At 40.1% G+C, this 20,810-nt stretch overlaps 1 protein-coding gene across 1 annotated transcript in view; it reads right to left on the bottom strand.

The window, feature by feature from the left end:
- The window catches only part of Exoc6b (exocyst complex component 6B), a 493,791-nt gene that overhangs the window by 132,531 nt on the left and 340,450 nt on the right, over positions 1-20,810 (bottom strand). The gene's annotated exons all lie outside the window — the stretch shown is intronic.

The raw sequence follows: 20,810 nt of genomic DNA, 5'->3' as shown, positions 1-20,810 counted from the left end.
TCCCACAGCAGACTGCTCCTTAAGTAGTAGGAAGCAAAGGAGATGAATGAGCATTTCAAGCATTAAAGGCACTTCTGTTTTTAAAATGGCTCTTGTTGAAAAAGCTCTCAAAAATGCTTTTGTAGGATAGAGTAGAGAACCTCACCCTTCTTCCTGGTTAGTTGCCAGAACAGGGGATTATACTACATCTTGTTTCCATCCACTGTCAGGAGACATCTGACAGAGATTCCAGTGAGTCAGAGGGAAGGGCAGGCCTCAGGCAGTCTGACTGTTGGCATTAGGTAAAACATTACACAGCACTAAGGGGAATTGAATTTCCCTGAAAAAGTACACTATTCAGAAAGAAAAAGGAAAGAAAGACAGAAGAATATCATGTTATTACACAAATTTTATTGATGCTACAAAATGTTAAGAATTATTTCTCTGTTCCTCTTGGTCCCTTATATAAAATACTTAGTGTTAACTTCAAATCTGACAGCTCAGCATCACCAGGTTTAACAATGACATTGGAAATCAGGACAACACCAACATTGATAGTCTGGGGGCCACAAAGTCCCGAGAGTCCTTTACAGTATCTTCTCACTGTCTTTGTTGCCTATGCAGTCAAATAACTCTAGAAATTCTAGTTTCTATGATGATACTTCCAGACCATGCTCTTTCTCAAATCTTCTTTGGTGCCCTTCTTGCTAAAACAATGTATGTGCAGTCCTTGGAACCTCTGCACGGACCCTTCATCATTTGGGACACGTTCATGCATCATTCCTAACTGGAAAATAAGAAATCTGAGATGTTCAGAAATTTGAATGTTTCAGGTTGCTAACAAAACACAGTGGAAGAATACACACCTGTCCTCACCTGACAGCTGCAGTCAAAAGTTTGCTACATCAAAAATACTGTATAAAGATTCCTTTAGCTTGCAGGGTAAGGTACACATGAAACAAATCAAACTTGTGTTTAGACCTGGATCTCACTCCTAAGATAGTTCCTCATATATATATGCAAATATTTCAAAACCAAAATCTGAAACAGTTCTGGTCCAGGGGATACTCACAACCTATACTAAAACAAACAAACAAACCAACACCTTATTGTTTATCTGAAATTCAAACTTAACCCAGATGGCATGTTGGCTTTAACTGATAACCCTACTTCTAGGTGGCTCTGCTTCTGGTCTAAAATTCTCTTCTGCATTTTTTTTCACTTTTTCACAGTGGTATTTGAAAACAGAACACTATCATGTTAATCTCACATTTAAAACAACAGTTCTCAGTGTCTCAAAATCCAGTACCCAGCTCTTATTAAGTCTTATAAGATTTAGCAATAACTAAGGTTGTATCACTTCCTCCAGCTACCTGACTTCAATTTAGCCATCTTGTGTTTACAATGAACTTGTCTAACACAGTAAGCTTTTTATTTCCTCTCAGTTTGCTCATACCACTGCCCATTAGAACCTACCCTGCAAACTACCTCTTTCCAGGTAAATATCTAACTCACAGTCATCTAGTACAGCTGAACATTCTATCCCAGCCCATTTAGAGTAACCAGTGAACAGAAGGACTAAAGGAGAGATTGACTCTTAAAAATCTACATCGACTCACTGATTCAACAAAAAAAATAACACAGGCCATGACGCACGATCTAACCAGTGACCCTACTATATACATATTTCTTCTGACAAGGAAAGCAGTAGAAAACAGTAGCAAAATATAGGTCATCCACTACTATGAAATATTATGGGAAATTTCACTTTTCTAAATGAAAAACTGTTAGCAATGATATTTTCTTAACATTTTATAACTTCTTAGGAATACGAGAATGAAAATGTTAATGTGGTTTACTACACAAGGATGGGGGTTAGGGAGAGAAGGAAGAGGGTAAGGGAGAGGGAGAGAGGGTAGTTTAAGAGAAACCAGAAGGGAAGCATTTCTAATAGCAATGACAGACTAAGCAGATGATGTAATGACATAGTAGACCTGAAATGAGATAATTAAGCACTGAGACCTAGAATAGGCAACAGTGGAAAGGCAGACAATTTTTCCTTTTAAAATCTCTTATAAAATTCTACATCCATATATCTTACACATGAATACATTGCTGCTAGACACAGTATCAGGCCCTTGAAAAGCTGTAGATGGAGTGTAATGTTACTGGAGCATTTACCTGGCAAACCTAAGCCCTACATTAGATCTCTAGTTCTAAACAAACAAACAAACAAACAAACAAACAAACACCAAGAAAATGCCATGGAAGTCTTCTTATATCTGGGCAGAAGTCTATCAAGTTTTAACAATTAAAATGAATGTTTTAAAGACAAGGTATTTAATTTGGTCTCCTAGTTAGTACCTTATAAAACAGCCCAATTAAAATAAGTAATGACTGGTATTAGCTCTAACAACATCAGGGGAAGCCAAAGAAAATACACAGAGCATAAACTGTGGCCACATAACCACCAGGAGACAATAAGAACAAGGGCACATCAGACACTGCTGGGCAACTGGCCTGCCACACACAAGACAATTCTGGCCTGAGGAAGAAGTTGCATGACTCGGCGGAAGGGCAACAGCACTGAGGGAAGGTCAGTTTCAGCAGAGAGAAAAGTCTGCACAAGAGTGGGCCTGCTCTGCTCTGTGCCAGGGATAAGCCCTGGCTAAGATGGCTCAGGTACACTACTGTTTATTGGCATTTTTGTCAAAACTCTTAGCTGCTTTCAAGCTAATTATGAGGTTTGTAATTTTTTAAGTAACTACTTTTAATTGATTTAATAAAAATCAGTGAGAAGTATTGAGAGATTATCATTACATAATATTCTCCAAAGTATAAGAAAATGTACTTGAGCCAATGCAGGACCACAGTTAGGGATGGGGAAGTAGTCACAATCATAATCAGACTGCTACCTCTTTTTCTTTGAAATGGCATTAGTATCTGACACTCACATTCTAATAGAGAAGGTCTCAAACTGGAGAAAAAAATAAGGAATGAAAACTAAGAGAGCTTGTCTGGAAGTGCAGAGAATAAAGAGAGGAACATCAAGACTAGAAAGACTACTTTTTAAAAACTCCTGCCTACTCCTCTTCAAATCGTGGAGCAGGAAGATGGCCTTCTCTCAGTGGAGTAAGTGGATCTGTACTGCCACTATCTGTCTGCCTCAGAAACACTTTCAATAAAACGCTTTCACTGAGGAATCTGTCACTATCTTCAGAGATGGGATGATGACCACAAAGGGCCAACAGCCAGCCAGAATGTGAAAGTCCTAGGAGAGCCTGTACATGAAAAGCTTCTTGGGGAATTAAGAGCTTTCATGCAGTGGACCTTTTGTACTCCCTCATCACTAATATCCCCACAAGCAATCCAAGGTAACATCTGCTACCAGAAAAGGTACTTCATCTGTGCTGGCCCATCTTTGGGAGGCAGCAGTTTGCTTGACAATGATGTATGATGAGGTTAGAGCAGGGTGATCCATCTCCATTTTCTTGACAGGATGGCATCTCAGGCCATGCTGGGGGAGAGCAGGATGCCTGTCCCCACTGCTCAGGTTGGCAGCATCTACTATCAAGTGGTTGGGTGTCTGGCAGTGGACTCAGAGAAACAAAGAGGGCCTTATCTCCTGGAATTCAAGGAACTTCAACCCAAAACCAAAATAACTGCTGAGTGGGCACTACTCACTGACCCATGTCTGAGTCAGGCCTTGCCAGAGGGCACAGGGTCCATCACCCATAGTCAAAGAGAAGTGACATAGCCATTTTAATGGCAAGAAGGCCTTCTATTTGGGCTCACATGGCTAAGAAAGACAAGCCATAGAAGTATTGCAGGAGCAAGCCACATAGGCACGGAAATACAACAGCCAACAAAGGCTTAGGATGGGGGCTCATGAGGAAGGCAAAAGTCAATCAGCCCAGGTTTCCAAAGAAGTGTTTTGCACCAGCTGACTAAAAGCTACACAGCTAAGAAAACTGACATTAGACTCATTTTCATCCTACTGTGCATTTCCACTGCACTTAATTTTTAGGTCTGGATTTTTATATAAAATATCCAATGTACAACCCCAACAGAAGAGACAATACAAAGAATCAATGTATACAAGCACCACCATCAGTGTCATGATTCTCCCCTGCAAAATTTTAAGTTTCAACACATATAGTAGTTAAATTGAGAATCAGAAATAAGAATAGAGAATAAAACTGAGGAAGAGGCAAAACAAATGATAAAAAACAAAACAAAACAAACACCAGCCATAAACCTTTCTAGTAGGGAGTGAAGCAGTATTGTAAAGCACAGCCATAAAATATTTTTCTGATTCCATTAGCCAGTCAATCAACCAGAAGACAAAATTTATTAACCATGGAGCTTTTCTTATGGAGAAGTTATTGTCTTCATCATGTTAAAGCAATAACAACTAATTATCCTTAGATTTTCACATGTGCACAGCACTGCAAATTATAAAAATCAAGTTTATTTCTCTGCATACAAACTTGAAGAGCATCATCAATCTTCTGACCTTCATATTTCTCTGATGGAAGAGGGCAGAAAGAGAAAGTGTGTTTCTGAATTCTAATTTGCATGGTAAGGCTGAGGACAACAGCTAAGGGGATTGGAATTAATGGTACTGAAACACACTGGATGTCCCAGCAGGATACTGCAGGGAATTTGCATCTCTCCAAGCTCTGCATTTTCTTTAATGAAAGGGGCCTCTCTTAATAGTTATAAACCTCGTAAACGGGATTTAAATTCGAACTGGGCCCAAACTTCAGTCACTTGACTCTCAACAAACCTTACTCTATTTCAAGAGCTGAAGAAGGCACACGTACTTCAGCTGTGATTTCCAAAGCATCTTCTGGATGAAGAGTTAAGAGTAAGACAGTAAATGTAACATTTCATTGCATGAAGTGATGCTGTCAGTTAGAGGAAATGAACTTTTCCAAGATTTACTTAATTTCACAGAGAGCAAACTTATTTTTAAGTCTGATTCTCTCCATGCATATACAGGACTCTATGTGTCCAAAGGAAATCTGCTCTGTAGTGTCCCCCTGAGGCTCAGGACTACTTAGTCAACATGTCTGTGTAACAACTCTGATCTCATCCACAACACAGACATCTCTACCAGGGTATAAAGCACAGTCATCTTGACTGACTGCCCAAAGATAAACAATATAAAACAGACTTACCTTTCTTAAAGAATTATATGAAAGATTTCTCTTGAGCAAAGAAAACAAACGACTTGTTCCATTGGCCACTGAACTGAAAATAACTCCTGGGGTCACTCAAAGCTTGCTTTCTATCTGCATATACTCGGTTGGAAATCCCCTATGGGACAGGGCAACACATGTATCTATACCAAAAATTCTAACAACATACTCAATATGTATTTAGCAATTATAAATATTTGTGCACTTGATCTACAAAATACTTCACACATATTTTCTTCTCTATTCCTTACAATTCTCCACAGACATTAAAAAATACTCATACTCTCACTGCATAATAAAGCTATTTTAGAAGTAAATATAAATCCTGAAATAATCTACTGTGACTTTCCCAAAATGAAGAGGCCAAAGACTCATGGGTGATGGTGCTCTGTATGCTGTCAATGTGTTGCTCTGATTGGTTGATAAATAAAATGCTGATTGGCCAGTAGCCCGGTAGGAAGTATAGGTGGGATAAGCAGACAAGGAGAATTCTGGGAAGAGGAAGGCTGAGCCAGGAGATGCCAGCCTGCCTGGCATGTAATGGCACACAGGTAAAGCTATGGAACATGTGGCAACATATAGATGAACAGAAATGGGCTGAGTTTAAGTGTAAGAGCAAGTCAGTAGTAAGCCTGAGCTAATGGCCAAGCAGTTTTAATTAATATAAGCCTCTGTGTGTTTACTTGAGTCTGAGCAACAGTGGACTGGGTGGGATACAGGAAAACACTTAGCTACAAAAGACCAAACACAAGTAATAAACACCAAAGACCATGTAGCTAGTTGGTGGCAAAACTGAAGTTAATCAGCTCCAGTCCAGGACTCTGCAATGAGGGTAGAGGCAGGAAAAACAGGAAGGCTGCTATAATTCCCTACCTTCTAGAATGGGAATCACTCAGTCACTCTCACAAAGGAGCACAATTGTCAGAGACCAAACATGGACCATGGAAAAGTACTAGCTAGGCCAGAGAACAAACCCCTACCCTAAACCAGATGCCCCCAAAGATAAAGAACAGGTCAGGCAGGTCAGGTAGCACAGCAACAGAACAATGGGCCCTGACCAGTGACCTTACCACCTAGCAGCCTCACGACTTGCACGACTTGCACGTAGCCCTTCACCTTCACGTCCCCCTTCACCTGCACATACGGCACATCGTGCACGCCTTCCCTCCTTCCTGCCCCCTCTCATGCTGTATAAGCCTTGCTGAGGAGAATAAAATTTGCAGCTTGATCAGAACACACTGTCTTGCTGTCATCCTTTCGTGTCTCCCCCGTCCCTCTCATTCTCTCCTGCAGGTGGGTCGCCCCTGTTGACACCCCGCTGGCCAGGGCACACAATGGGGTCTACAGGAACTGAGTATGACCAACCTACTAAATTACACACATGAGAATCAGAGGACAATCTGTTTTTGTCATGTTGAGTGGTAATTCTTAAGCACAATGTAGCTGGTGTAGTGAGAACTGCCTGTTAGAGCAAGGGAGACCTTTTAACACAGAGGAGAATGGTAGGGCATGAGCACTGAAGGTACCACTCACCAACTTACATAAATTAGGATTCTTCACATTACACGACATCTACTCAGAGGGACTACATACCTCTGTTCGCTCCCAACCTCAGAGCAGGAAGAAGTGAGACAGAAACTAAAGTAGTAAATAGCTGTATCAGTTTAACAATTCAATTACCATTTATCATGCAAATACCATGTATCACATCCTATGCTAGGTATCAAAGGGCCAAGATGGAGACATCAAACATGATCCTTGGCCTAAATTATGTACAGCCTGCTGTTCTCCTGGGTTCTGTGGAATTTATATGTTAAAGTACAGCCTCCTTTGCCCTAGAACTGCCTGAAATTCAGATGTGTTCCTTGCTATGCAGCTCCCTGCTGTGTGCCTGCACATTCACTGAGTCTAAGCCATAGAGCAACAGCATGAAGCTAAGGGCTTAGTCCTTAGACATGGGATTAGTGACAAAGAGACCAGAGAACACTGGGGAGGTTCGTCCTGGCCATACTGGAAGCAGAATCAAATCTTCTGGCACTTTGATCTTGACCTTGTATCCTAAGGAATCTTAAGAAACACATTCCTATTGTTTGCAAACTATTCAGGTTTTTTGGTATCACATCACAGTGATTAATAACACTTACTAATAAACATACTCTAATAATACATCAAAGAGATTATTATTGGGGAATGAGGTACCAAACAAAAGAGAAAGTAGGGTATCTGGAGTTGGCTAGCAGGTGACGGCAGAAAAAGCTTCTGATGAACACTAAGTTGAGAAGTGTGGTGGCCAAGTTCATACCCCAAGGTATTATCTTAAATCACATGGACACTTTTCCATGGAGGAAGGAGCAATGGAGCACAGAGATTCTGCTGCCATCTATGGATTGTAAAAGGTAGAGGAATATGAGTCATGTGGTTGCTTTTAGTATCATGGTACAGCTTATGATACAAACAGCAAATCTTGGTTCTTTCTAGAAATGTCTAGATCAAGTACCTAAACAGAACTACGACAGCAAAATTTAAGGAGCCTCACTGTGGCCTGCAGCTGGCTAGCGGAGTAATGTAAAAACCAAGTGCATGAAGTGAAGGATCTGGCCAGAGCTATCTTCACAAACTTGCCATGTTCTCTTGACCAATGCACAGGGACTGAGCTATCACAGCTTCTTGATCTTTTGGCCTCCCCAGTAAGGCTTTCCCTTGTGTTGTCTTTGCCAGAGAACAAAAACAGATTTTCATCACTGTCTCTTAGGCATTTTGTCCTGTGACTAAGATCTAAAGTGAAGGGCTTTAGGGTAATAAGCAAAGGGAGAAAGGATATATCTAGAAGGAAATATGACTTGTCTGGGGAACCAGAACAGAAACAGGGAAAACTGGGTGTTATGTGTTCTGCATGACTTAACATAATTTTGATTGACAACTTAATTATTATAGGGCATCCAACTGCATAGGCTTGATTTGTGGTACAAGCTAATAGTGACTTTCATAGTTTGCTTGGTTGGCTAAGGCAGATTTGGGCCTAGCTCTGGAGTAGCTGTTTTTAAGGGCTAGAACTCCCTTTTTAAGGGCTGTAGAGGAAGAAGGCAACATGGACAGAAAAAATGCTTTCCCTACTACTACCAGGGTCTCCAGGATCCCCCTTAACCCACTTCCACACATTACAAATATATTGGATAGGTCACAAATGAGTGAAGTTCAGAGACTCCTGGGGAAATTGACTGAAGAGAACAAGTCAAGGGCACCTGAATCCATGTAGTAGAGAAAATTAAGAATGGGCATAGTTACAACAATCAGCACAGCTTTGGGCAGAGTGGCTATAGTTCAGAGGGCTCTCTCTACAAAGGATCCTTAGTCTGACGTCCAGTAGAATGATCACAAACAAGCAGGGCTATTAAAGTTTGCCTGACTAGTACAGAGTGACTATTCCACCTGAAACAAAGATATTTAAACACATTAATTTTAGTGAATATATAAGAAGAGATAGAAATAGTCAAAACTTTGCAGGAGCTCCTAGTGACTGATACACACCAAAATGAGTTCTTTACGGAGTGAGAAAGAAACTTCATCTTTCTGTTTGAGTGCATAAATGACAACTAGGTTTCTGCTACTCTTTTATATCAAAGTGGGTTCTCAGAAATCTTAAATGTTTTGATGTTATCTCTTGAGATTAGGAAGTCTCTACACTGACTCCCTGGCTTACAGAGTAAGGTTATTATGGTAAGAATGGTGATATAGACGACTATGGAGACCTAGTCCTTTTCCAATAGTAAGCCAAACCCCAATTTAACCAGCCATCAAAAACTAAGACAATTCAGGGTGATATATTTACACTGTTAGCTTATTGTTCAGATAATCATATGCAAAAGTTTATGGGAAATAGTGGGTTACAGTAAATTGGTAGTTATATGACATGCACTTGGTTTCATTATTTGGTGTTTTTGATGTTTTAAATCTTCCAAATCATTTAGGAAGCTGAATACACAACAGAAAAATTGGGAAATAAAATAAAATATATACACATATACATAAAGAAATGATCATTATAAAAAAACAAATCAAATAGTTTTACATCTATTATTCATTTGACTTTGTAGGAGAACATACAAGAATTTGAATTTCCAGGTTACTGCCTAAAGAGGTTAAATAAGTTGGTTCAGACACAAATCACCTCCATCATGAGTTATAACAGCCTTTGGACTGCTCTCAACCTCCTGGAAAATCAAAGTTCCTTCTCGAAACACAAATCTAATCACTTTAATATCATCTCTAAAGTCTACTGTATCTGCCAATGGTGGCACACAACTTTAATTCCCAGCACTAGTTAACTATAGAGGTCTGGAGGTCTGTACAGACAGACAGTAAGTGATAGAGCTGGGCAGAAAGAAGAAGTGATGTAGCTGGGTGGAGAGAGGAAGTGATATGGCAGGGCACAGAAAGGATATAGGCATGAGTATACAGGAAGTACTTCTCTTTTTGGCTGAGAATTTCCTAGTGGTAAGAACGTGGCTAGCTTCTTTCTGCTTCTCTGATCTCTCAGTTTTCATTATAGTATCTGGCTCCAGGTTTTTGATTAATAAGACAGTTTAGCAATTCGTCTTACATCTGGCGCCCAATGATTATGGCATGAATTCACTAAAAAGCCACTTGTGGTCTTGTAGGCCCTGGCTCAGGCTGGAGCTGCACACTGCCAGAGCTTCTACTCTATGTGGGGCAGAGTCTCTTTGGCTTCTCTCATGAAGAGTTGTAGGCTCTCTCTGGATTCCCATCTCAGACTGCTACCACACTAGGTAGCTGCCCTAAAACTCCCTCAGACTTCTACTGTTCTAAGCAGTCGGCAGACTTGGTGAGTCAATTAAGATATCTTAAAGGGAGAAATTAGTTAAAAGATAAATTTTTTCCCACATTAAAAAAAATGGGAAAAATTTTTACAATGGAGGAAATTTGGTCTCTGTTTGATAACACATTAGGCAATCTGAAAATGGAAAAATTAAATGAGAGATAATTAATGTTGATGAGATTTATGTAACATCAATTATGAATATTACTTATTTGGTCATTTCTGTTTTAGCATTAAAAAGTTTGGTCAATTTGAGTGCCAAGATAAAAGTTTTAGAAAAACTTGCTAAAAGAAATCATGGAGATATTCAGACTCAGACAGAAGAATTTAAAGGTGAAGCTATCTCAGCATTCAATTATACGGTTACAGAGAAACACCCTAAAGTTTTCAAATAGCCAACATTAATCTATCCAGTAACATCATAGGAACTGCCAAATGCTCAAGACTGTACAAGCTAACAGGACTCCTGTGGAAATGTTAGATTTGAGGAGATTTAAAGAAGCTATAGTCTCATATAGTATGCATTCTCAATTTGTAAAGCATATGTTAAACTCGTGGTCAACTGGTAACAGAATTAACCCTCAAGATTGAAAAGATTTGGTTACTGCTGTCCTAGATGCTGGTCCACAGTTAAAATGTAGAACCTAGTGGAAAGAGGAGGCTAAGACTATAGAACAAAGATGTAGGGCTAGAGGTATGGAAATTTTTAAAGATAAACTTCTTGGAAAAGGCGATTACATTGATATACAAAGACAATCTTTATAGGATGACCACATGCTAATTCTATACTGCATGGCAGCCATCAATGCTTGGGACAGAATTGAAGAAGTAAGAAAGAAAACAGTCATTTACAAAAGTTATACACGGCCCCAAAGAAACCTTAACAGGTATCTTACAGAGGCAGTCTTCAGCAGTAAATAGAGGATATCAAATTCAGAAGCTAGACAGATAATAATTGAATCTCTGGCTTTTGAGAATGCTAATGCAGTATACAAAAGAGTAATCAGCCCGTCAAATGCAATATTAGCACCCTTGAAGGAATGGATCTGAGATACAATTAATATTGAATCTCATGACCATGATGATACTTGGATAGGAGAGGTGATTATCAGAGGTTTGAAGAAAAATAATAATGTCAGATGCTTTAATTACAGTAACAAGGTCACCTAAAAAGGGACTGTAAACAGGGCATTCCTAGAAACAACATTTCTTCAAGGAACAATGGTAACAGAATGTCCATCCCTTCTGGATTATGCAGAAGGTTTGGTAAAGGCAAACATTGGACTAATGAATGAAGATCAACAAGGGACAGACAAGGTAATCCTTTGCCTTTGCCATCTGGAAACTCCCTGAGGGGCCTCTGACAATTCCCCATGGCAAATTCAGTTCAGTCATTTCCTGCCATCATGGAAGAAACCCCTTCCCAGAGCAATAAAATAAAATGCCTATTGTAAAAAACCCATACTGCTCACAATGATAGAACAGCTTTAACAGAGAGAACAAAAAATTCAGGAGAAACCATAAAGCAAATTTTTTGGCAAACTTGTATAAATGAAAAAGATCAAAATTAAAAAAATGAATAAATGACGTTCTCATGGAGGGTCTTGTAGACATAGGTGTAGATGTAAAAATAACTGCACCAGAATCTTGGAATCCAAATTGGCCTCTTCAGGAGGTAAATGTTCAGCTGTTAGGGACTGGAACATTATCTCAAGTGAAACAGAGTGCAAGATGGATCAAATGTACAGGGCTAGAAGGACAGAGAGAAAATTAAAGCCATATGGGGCTAATATGGCTATGAATTTATGGAGCCGTGATCTATTACAATGGAATACCCAGATTAACATTCCTCCAACTTCAGAAACAGATCATAAACTAATACATGTTTCTGAGAAAAATATTAGAAGGTATTAAGAGCAGTCATCAGCCATCCAGATTGTACAAGAACAGGGCACAACAACTGCTGATCTTTCAAAGACATCAACAGCTCTACCTTTAAAATGGTTAACAGACAAGCCTGTATTAGTTCAGCAATGGCCTTTAACAACAGAGAAACTACAGGCCTTAGAAGAGCTGGTACAAGAGCAGCTGTATGCTCAGCATATTAAAGAATCAACCAGTCCTTGGAATTCTCGTGTATTTGTTATTAAAATGAAATCTGGTAAGTGGGGAATGGTAACAGACCAAAGAGTAATTAAAAAGGTAATTCAGCCAATGGGCTCTCTACAATCTGGAATTCCTTTGCCTACTCTGTTACCTAAAGGATGGCCTCTTATAGTTATCAATTTAAAAGACTGTTTCTTCCTAATACCCTTACAAGAAAAAGACAGAGAAAGATGTACCTTCACACTGCTTACTTATAATAATTCTCAGCTGGTTAAGAGATATCAATGGAGGATTCTCCCACAGGGAATGATAAATAGCCCAACCCTGTGCCAATATTTGGTACGGCAGCCATCGGAAGTAATATGTAAACAACTTCCTGAATCTATAATTTATCATTACATGGATGATAATTTACTATCTGATTCAAATGCAGATACCTTAGAAAGAATGTTTGAAGAAGTAAAGAAAATTTTGCCTTGTTGGGGATTACGAATTGCTCCTGAAAAGATACAAAAAGGAGATTCTATTAAATATTTTGGATATAAAATAGGTCTACAAAAAATTAGACTCGCCCCGGACTTCCCTTCTGAAGCACAGGTGAGTCCCCTAACTTGCCCCCGACACCATCCCTGGGCACCAGCCACTCCGGGGAAGACCTGCCCAACTTGGCCCCAGGTTCTAGTCACCGGGCAGGTTCCCTTCTAGCCCCATGGGGAAGGATCCCCTTCTCCAAGACCCCTGGCAGACCCTGCAGTCTCCACGCCCTGCCCCCACGCCCATCCGCCTGAGCCCCAAGCCTCTTCCTGAGACTTAGAGGCCGGCCCCCAGCTCCCAGCTCCCATCTTGCCCCGGACTTCCCTTCTGAAGCACAGGTGAGTCCCCTAACTTGCCCCCAACCCCATCCCTGGGCACCAGCCACTCCCGGGAAGACCTGTCCAACTTGGCCCCAGGTTCTGGTCACTGGGCAAGTTCCCTTCTAGCCCCACCGGGAAGGATCCCCTTCTCCAAGACCCCTGGCAGACCCTGCAGTCTTCACGCCCTGCCCCAACGCCCATCCGCCCGAGCCCCAAGCCTCTTCTTGAGACTTAGAGGCTGGCCCCCAGCTCCCATCTTGCCCCGGATTTCCCATCTGGAGGAGAGAGAGAGAGACAGAGAGAGAGAGAGAGAGAGGAGAGCACCCATCCTCCCCCGGACTTCCCTTCTGAACAAGAGCTCCCATCCTGCCCCGGACTTCCAATTTGGACAAGAGAGCTCCCATCTGGACAAGAGAGAGAGACTTCCTGAATCTGTCAGCTCTGTCTGAACCAAGTGTGCGGAGAAGGCCAAGAACGAACCACAAGGAGATGGGCAGACGTCAAGGCAGAAACACATACAACAAAATGAATAGCAATACACCATCACCAGGCCCTAGCCCTCCTCCAACACCTAGACCTGAACATCAGAAATTGGAAGAAGCAGAAGAAAATAGCCTTATGAATGTCATCATGAAGAAGCTAGAGGCTCGTGTAGAGGAAAAGACAAAAAAATGTGAAGAACGCTATAAACAACTAGAGGAAAGGGCAAACAAATTAGAAGAAATCAAAAAAGTCCTGGAAGAGAACAATAAAATACTGAAAGAAAATCAAGAAAAATCAATGAAACAAATGAAGGAAACAGTCCAAGACCTGAAAAGGGAAATAGAAAAAATGAAGAAGACACAAACAGAGGGAATGCTGGAAATAGAAAATCTGAGAAAACGAATGGGAACATCAGATGCAAGTATAATCAACAGAATGCAAGAGATGGAAGAGAGAATCTCTAGCGTTGAAGATACAATAGAAGAAATAGATTCATCAGTCAAAGAAAACACTAAAGTCAACAAAGTCATGAACCAAAATGTCCAAGAAATTTGGGACACCATGAAAAGACCAAACCTACGAATAATAGGGGTAGAAGAAGGAGAAGAATATCAACTCAAGGGCACAGAAAATATATTCAACAAGATCATAGAAGAAAACTTTCCCAAATTAAAGAAGGATATGCCTATGAAGATACAGGAAGCCTATAGAACACCAAACAGACTAGACCCCCAAAAAAAGTCCCCTTGCCACATAATAATTAAACAATTAAACATACAGAATAAAGAAAGAATATTAAGAGCAGCAAAGGAAAAAGGCCAAGTGACATATAAAGGCAAACCTATCAGAATAACACCCGATTTCTCAATGGAGACTTTGAAAGCCAGAAGGTCCTGGACAGATGTAATGCAGACACTAAGAGACCATGGATGTCAGCCTGGACTAATATACCCAGCAAAACTTTCAATCATCATAGATGGAGTGAACAAGACATTCCATGACAAAGCCAGATTTAAACAATATTTATCCACAAACCCAGCCCTACAGAAAGCACTAGAAGGAAAATTCCAACCTAAGGAAGTCAGATACAACCTCGAAAACACAGGCAATAGATAAAGCCACAGCAGTAAACCCCAACGAAGAAAAGTACACACACATCACCACCAAAAAAATAACAGGAATGAACAATCACTGGACATTAATATCCCTCAATATCAATGGACTTAATTCACCTATAAAAAGACATAGGCTTACAGAATGGATACGAAAGCAGGACCCATCTTTCTGCTGCATACAAGAAACACATCTCAAATTCAAAGATAGACACTACCTAAAAATAAAAGGCTGGGAAAAGACTTTCCAATCAAACGGTCTTAAGAAACAAGCGGGTGTAGCCATCCTGATATCCAGCAAAATAGACTTCAAACTAAAATCAATCAAAAGAGATCAAGAAGGGCATTACATACTCATCACAGGAAAGATCCACCAAGATGAAGTCTCAATTCTGAACATTTATGCCCCAAACACAAGGGCACCCACATATGTAAAAGAAACATTATTAAAGCTTAAATCACATATAAAACCCCACACATTAATAGTGGGAGACCTCAACACCCCACTTTCACCACTGGACAGATCCCCCAAATCGAAACTTAACAGAGAAATAAAGGACTTAATTGATGTCATGACTCAAATGGACTTAATCGACATCTACAGAACATTCCATCCTAACAAAAAAGAATATACCTTCTTCTCAGCACCCCATGGAACATTCTCTAAAATCGACCACATACTTGGTCACAAAACAAATCTAAACAGATACAAAACAATTGGAATAACCTCCTGTGTTCTATCAGACCACCATGGTCTAAAGTTGGATTTCAACAACAACAAAAATTACAGAAAACCTACAATCTCATGGAAACTGAACAATACCCACCTGAATCACCAATGGGTTAAGGAAGAAATAAAGAACGAAATTAAAGACTGCCTAGAGATCAACGAAAATGAAGACACCACATATCCAAACCTATGAGACACTATGAAAGCAGTACTAAGAGGGAAAGTCATAGCACTAAACGCCCACATAAATAAGCTGGAGAAATCTCACACTAGTGACTTAACAACACACCTGAAAGTTCTACAACAGGAAGAAGCAAAGTCTCCCAGGAAAAATAGATGCCAGGAAATTATCAAAGTGAGAGCTGAAATCAACAAAATAGAAACAAAGAGAACAATACAAAAAATTAATGAAACAAAGAGTTGGTTCTTTGAGAAAATCAACAAGATAGACAAGCCCTTATCCAAACTAACCAAAAGACAGAGAGAGAGAGCATCCAAATCAACAAAATCAGAAATGAAAAGGGGGACATAACAACAGACATTGAGGAAATCCAGAGAATCATCAGGTCATACTTCAAAAACCTCTATTCCACAAAACTGGAAAACCTAAAAGAAATGGATAATTTTCTGGATAGGTACCACATACCTAAATTAAATCAAGACCAGATAAACTATTTAAATAGTCCAATAACCCCTAACAAAATACAAACAGTCATTAAAAGTCTCCCAACCAAAAAAAGCCCAGGACCAGATGGTTTCAGTGCAGAATTCTACCAGATCTTCAAAGAAGAGTTAATACCAATACTCTCTAAATTGTTCCATACAATAGAAACAGAAGGAACATTACCAAACTCCTTCTATGAGGCTACAATTACCCTGATTCCCAAACCAAACAAGGATACAACAAAGAAAGAGAACTACAGACCGATCTCCCTCATGAACATTGATGCAAAAATACTCAATAAAATACTGGCAAACAGACTCCAAGAACACATCAAAACAATTATCCACCATGATCAAGTAGGATTCATTCCAGGGATGCAAGGATGGTTCAACATACGAAAGTCTGTCAATGTGATACACCATATAAACAAACTCAAAGAAAAAAACCACATGATCATCTCACTAGATGCTGAAAAGGCATTTGACAAAATCCAACACCCCTTCATGATAAAGGTCTTGGAGCGATCAGGAATACAGGGAACATACCTAAACATAATAAAGGCAATTTACAGCAAGCCAACAGCCAACATCAAATTAAATGGAGAGAAACTCAAAGCAATTCCACTAAAATCAGGAACGAGGCAAGGCTGTCCGCTCTCCCCATACTTATTCAATATAGTACTTGAAGTTCTAGCCAGAGCAATAAGACAACATAAGGAGATTAAGGGGATACAAATTGGAAAGGAAGAAGTCAAGCTTTCCCTATTTGCAGATGACATGATAGTATACTTGAGCAACCCCAAAGATTCCACCAAGGAACTGATACAACTTATAAACACCTTCAGCAACATAGCAGGATACAAGATCAACTCAAAAAAATCAGTAGCCCTCCTATATACAATGGACAAAAAAGTGGAGAAGGAAATCAGAGATACATCACCCTTTACTATAGCCACAAATGACATAAAATACCTTGGGGTAACACTAACCAAGCAAGTGAAGGACCTATATGACAAGAACTTTAAGTCCCTGAAAAAAGAAATTGAAGAAGATGTCAGAAAATGGAAAGATCTCCCATGCTCATGGATAGGCAGAACTAACATAGTAAAAATGGCAATCTTACCAAAAGCAATCTACAGATTCAATGCAATCCCCATCAAAATACCAACACAATTCTTCACAGACCTGGAAAGAATAATACTCAACTTCATATGTAAAAACAAAAAACCCAGGATAGCCAAAAGAATCCTGTACAATAAAACAACCTCTGGAGGCATCACGATCCCTGACTTCAAGCTCTACTATAGAGCTACAGTAATAAAAACAGCTTGGTACTGGCATAAAAACCGACATGTGGACCAATGGAATCGAATTGAAGACCCTGACATTAATCCGCACACCTATGAACAAATAATTTTTGACAAAGAAGCCAAAAGTGCACAATGGAAAAAAGAAAGCATCTTCAACAAATGGTGCTGGCAAAACTGGATATCAACATGTAGAAGGCTACAAATAGATCCATATCTATCACCGTGCACAAAACTTAAGTCCAAGTGGATCAAGGACCTCAACATAAACCCAGCTACTCTGAACCTGCTAGAAGAGAAAGTAGGAAGTAGTCTTGAACGCATTGGCATAGGAGACCACTTTCTAAATAGAACACCAGTAGCACAGACACTGAGAGAAACAATCAATCAATGGGACCTCTTGAAACTGAGAAGCTTTTGTAGGGCAAAGGATATGGTCAACAAGCAAAGTGACAGCCTACAGAATGGGAAAAGATATTCACCAATCCCACATCTGACAGAGGACTGATATCCAGAATATATAAGGAACTCAAGAAATTAGATATCAAAATGCCCAACAGTCCAATTAAGAAATGGGCTATAGAACTAAACAGAGAATTCTCAACAGAGGAAACTCAAATGGCTGAAAGACATTTAAGGAATTGCTCAACATCCCTAATCATCAGGGAAATGCAAATCAAAACAACTCTGAGATACCACCTTACGCCTGTCAGAATGGCTAAGATCAAAAACACTGAAGACACCTTATGCTGGAGAGGATGTGGAGCTAGGGGAACTCTCCTCCACTGCTGGTGGGAATGCAAGCTTGTACAACCACTTTGGAAATCAATATGGCGCTTTCTTAGAAAATTGGGAATCCATCTCCCCCAAGATCCAGCTATACCACTCTTGGGCATATACCCAAGGAATGCTCAACCACACCACAAGAGCACTTGTTCAGCTATGTTCATATCAGCATTGTTTGTAATAGCCAGAACATGGAAACAACCTAGATGCCCTTCAACTGAAGAATGGATAAACAAAATGTGGTACATATACACAATGGAATACTACTCAGCAGAGAAAAACAATGACATCATGAGGTTTGCAGACAAATGGATGGACCTAGAAAAAATCATCCTGAGTGAGGTATCCCAGACTCAGAAAGACAAACATGGTATGTACTCACTCATAACAGGATACTAGATGTGGAACAAGGATGACTGGACTGCTACGCACATCACCAGGTAGGCTACCTGGAAAACAGGACCCCAAGAAAGACACAGGGATCGCCTAATGACAGAGAAATGGAATGAGATCTACAGCCTGGACATGAGTGGGGGTAGTGAAGGGCGAGGGTCGAGGGAAAGAGAGCTTGGGTGAGTGGGAGATCCCAGCTGGATCAACAACAGAGAGGGAGAACAAGGAATAGGAGACCATGGTAAATGAAGACCACATGAGAATAGGAAGAAACAAAGTGCTAGAGAGGCCCACAGAAATCCACAAAGATACCCCCACAACAGACTGCTGGCAATGGTCGAGAGACAGTCCGAACTGACCTACTCTGGTGATGGGATGGCCAAACACCCTAATTGTCGTGCTAGAAACCTCATCCAACTACTGAGGGATCTGGATGCAGAGATCCATGACTAGGCCCCGGGTGGATCTCTGGGAGTCCAATTAGCGAGAATGAGGAGGGTTTATATGAGCGAGAATTGTTGAGACCAAGGTCAGATAAAGCACAGAGACAAATAGCCAAACAAACGGAAACACATGAAATATGAACCAATGGCTGAGGGGTCACCAACTGGATCAGGCCCTCTGAGTGGGTGAGACAGTTGATTGGCCTGATCTGTTTGGGAGGCATCCAGGCAGTGGCACCGGGTCCTGTGCTCATTGCATGAGTCGGCTGTTTGAAACCTGGGGCCTATGCAGGGTCCCTTGGCTCGGCCTGGGAGGAGGGGACTGGACCTACCTGGACTGAGTCCACCAGGTTGATCTCAGTCTGTGGGGAAGGCTTTGCCCTGGAGGAGATTGGAATGGGGGGCGGGCTGGGGGGAAGGTGAGGGGGGCAGGAGGGGGGAGAACAAGGGAATCTGTGGCTGATATGTAGAACTGAATTGTATTGCAAAATAAAATTTTTTTAAAAAAAATTAGACTCCAAAAGGTACAAATTACGAGAGATCAATTATGGATTCTTAATGCCTTGTAAAGATTATTCGGAGACATTTCCTATTTGCCGACTGCTGTTGGGGACAAAATGATGAACTGAGTAATTTGTTCAAAACCTTAGAGGGTGTCAAGGACTTAAATAGTCCAAGAGAATTATCAGCTAAAGCTGAGAGAGAATTGGCTTTGATGGAAAAGAAAATACAGGATGCACATATGGATCAAGTGGATCCAAAGCTTGATTGCATTTTGGTTATTTTACCCTCTAACCATTCTCCTACAGGAATTTTAATGCAGAGGGAAGATATTATATTGGAATGGATATGTCTACCAAATAACCAGGGTAAAAATTAAAAACTTACATGGAAAAGATCTCTGAGTTGATTTTAAAAGGAAAATTTAGACTTCGTCAATTAGCAGGAATAGACCCAGCAGAAATTGTAGTACCTTTAACCAATAATGAAATTGACAAATTATGGGCAGAAAAGTGAACCTTGGCAAAGAGATTGCAGTAAATGTTTGGGAGAGATTAATAACAAATATCCCAAAAGCAATAGAATTAAACATATAAAATGAGATAACTGGATCCTGCCTTGCAGTGTATGGGAAACACCATTATCTGGAGCCCCTACATTTTATAGACACAAACAAACAAGGAAAGGCAGGTTTCAAATCAGAAAATTTAAGTAAAGTGGTTCAAAGTCTGTAGCTGGAGAATTTCTCTCCAGCTCCCACCAAGCCCTGCCAGTCCCAGAGCCCACTTATAAAATAAACACACCGACTCTAATATTATTTAAACTGTTCGGCCATTAGCTCAGGCCTACCATTGTTTAGCTCTTATTCTTATACTAAGCCCATGTTTGTTAATCTATATGTTGCCATGTGTTCCGTTGCTTTACCTGTTGCCTCTACATGATGCTCCCTGAACGGCAGCTGGTGTCTCCCTTTCCTCTACCTTCCTCTCCTTTTCTTCTCTCCTCTCTCCTAGTCCCGCATATACTTTCTGTCTGGCGATTGGTAAATCAGTGTTTTATTTATACAGAGTGATATCCACAGCAAAAGTCCTTATAATTCGGTTCAAAAATTGGAATTATATGCTATTCTGATAGTATTAATGGATTTTTTCAAACCTCTCAACACAGTTTCTGACTCTCAGTATGCTGAAAGAGTGGTCTTACATGTTGAAACAGTAGAATTTATCCCTGATGAGTCAGAATTCACTTTGTTATTTATTCAGTTACAAGATATAATCAGGAATAGGAAGCATTTACATTGGATTGGATTTTTGTAAATTGTATACAAATTATGTATATTGCTACAAATTTTAGAGTGATTTACATAGATATGATAAGATTAAAAGGGAGACTACTGAATCTACATTTAGAAA

The sequence above is a fragment of the Peromyscus eremicus genome, chromosome 3 (genome assembly GCF_949786415.1).
Source record: "Peromyscus eremicus chromosome 3, PerEre_H2_v1, whole genome shotgun sequence".
Taxonomy (NCBI): Eukaryota; Metazoa; Chordata; class Mammalia; order Rodentia; family Cricetidae; genus Peromyscus; species Peromyscus eremicus.
This window is presented reverse-complemented; position numbering and strand designations above follow the sequence as displayed.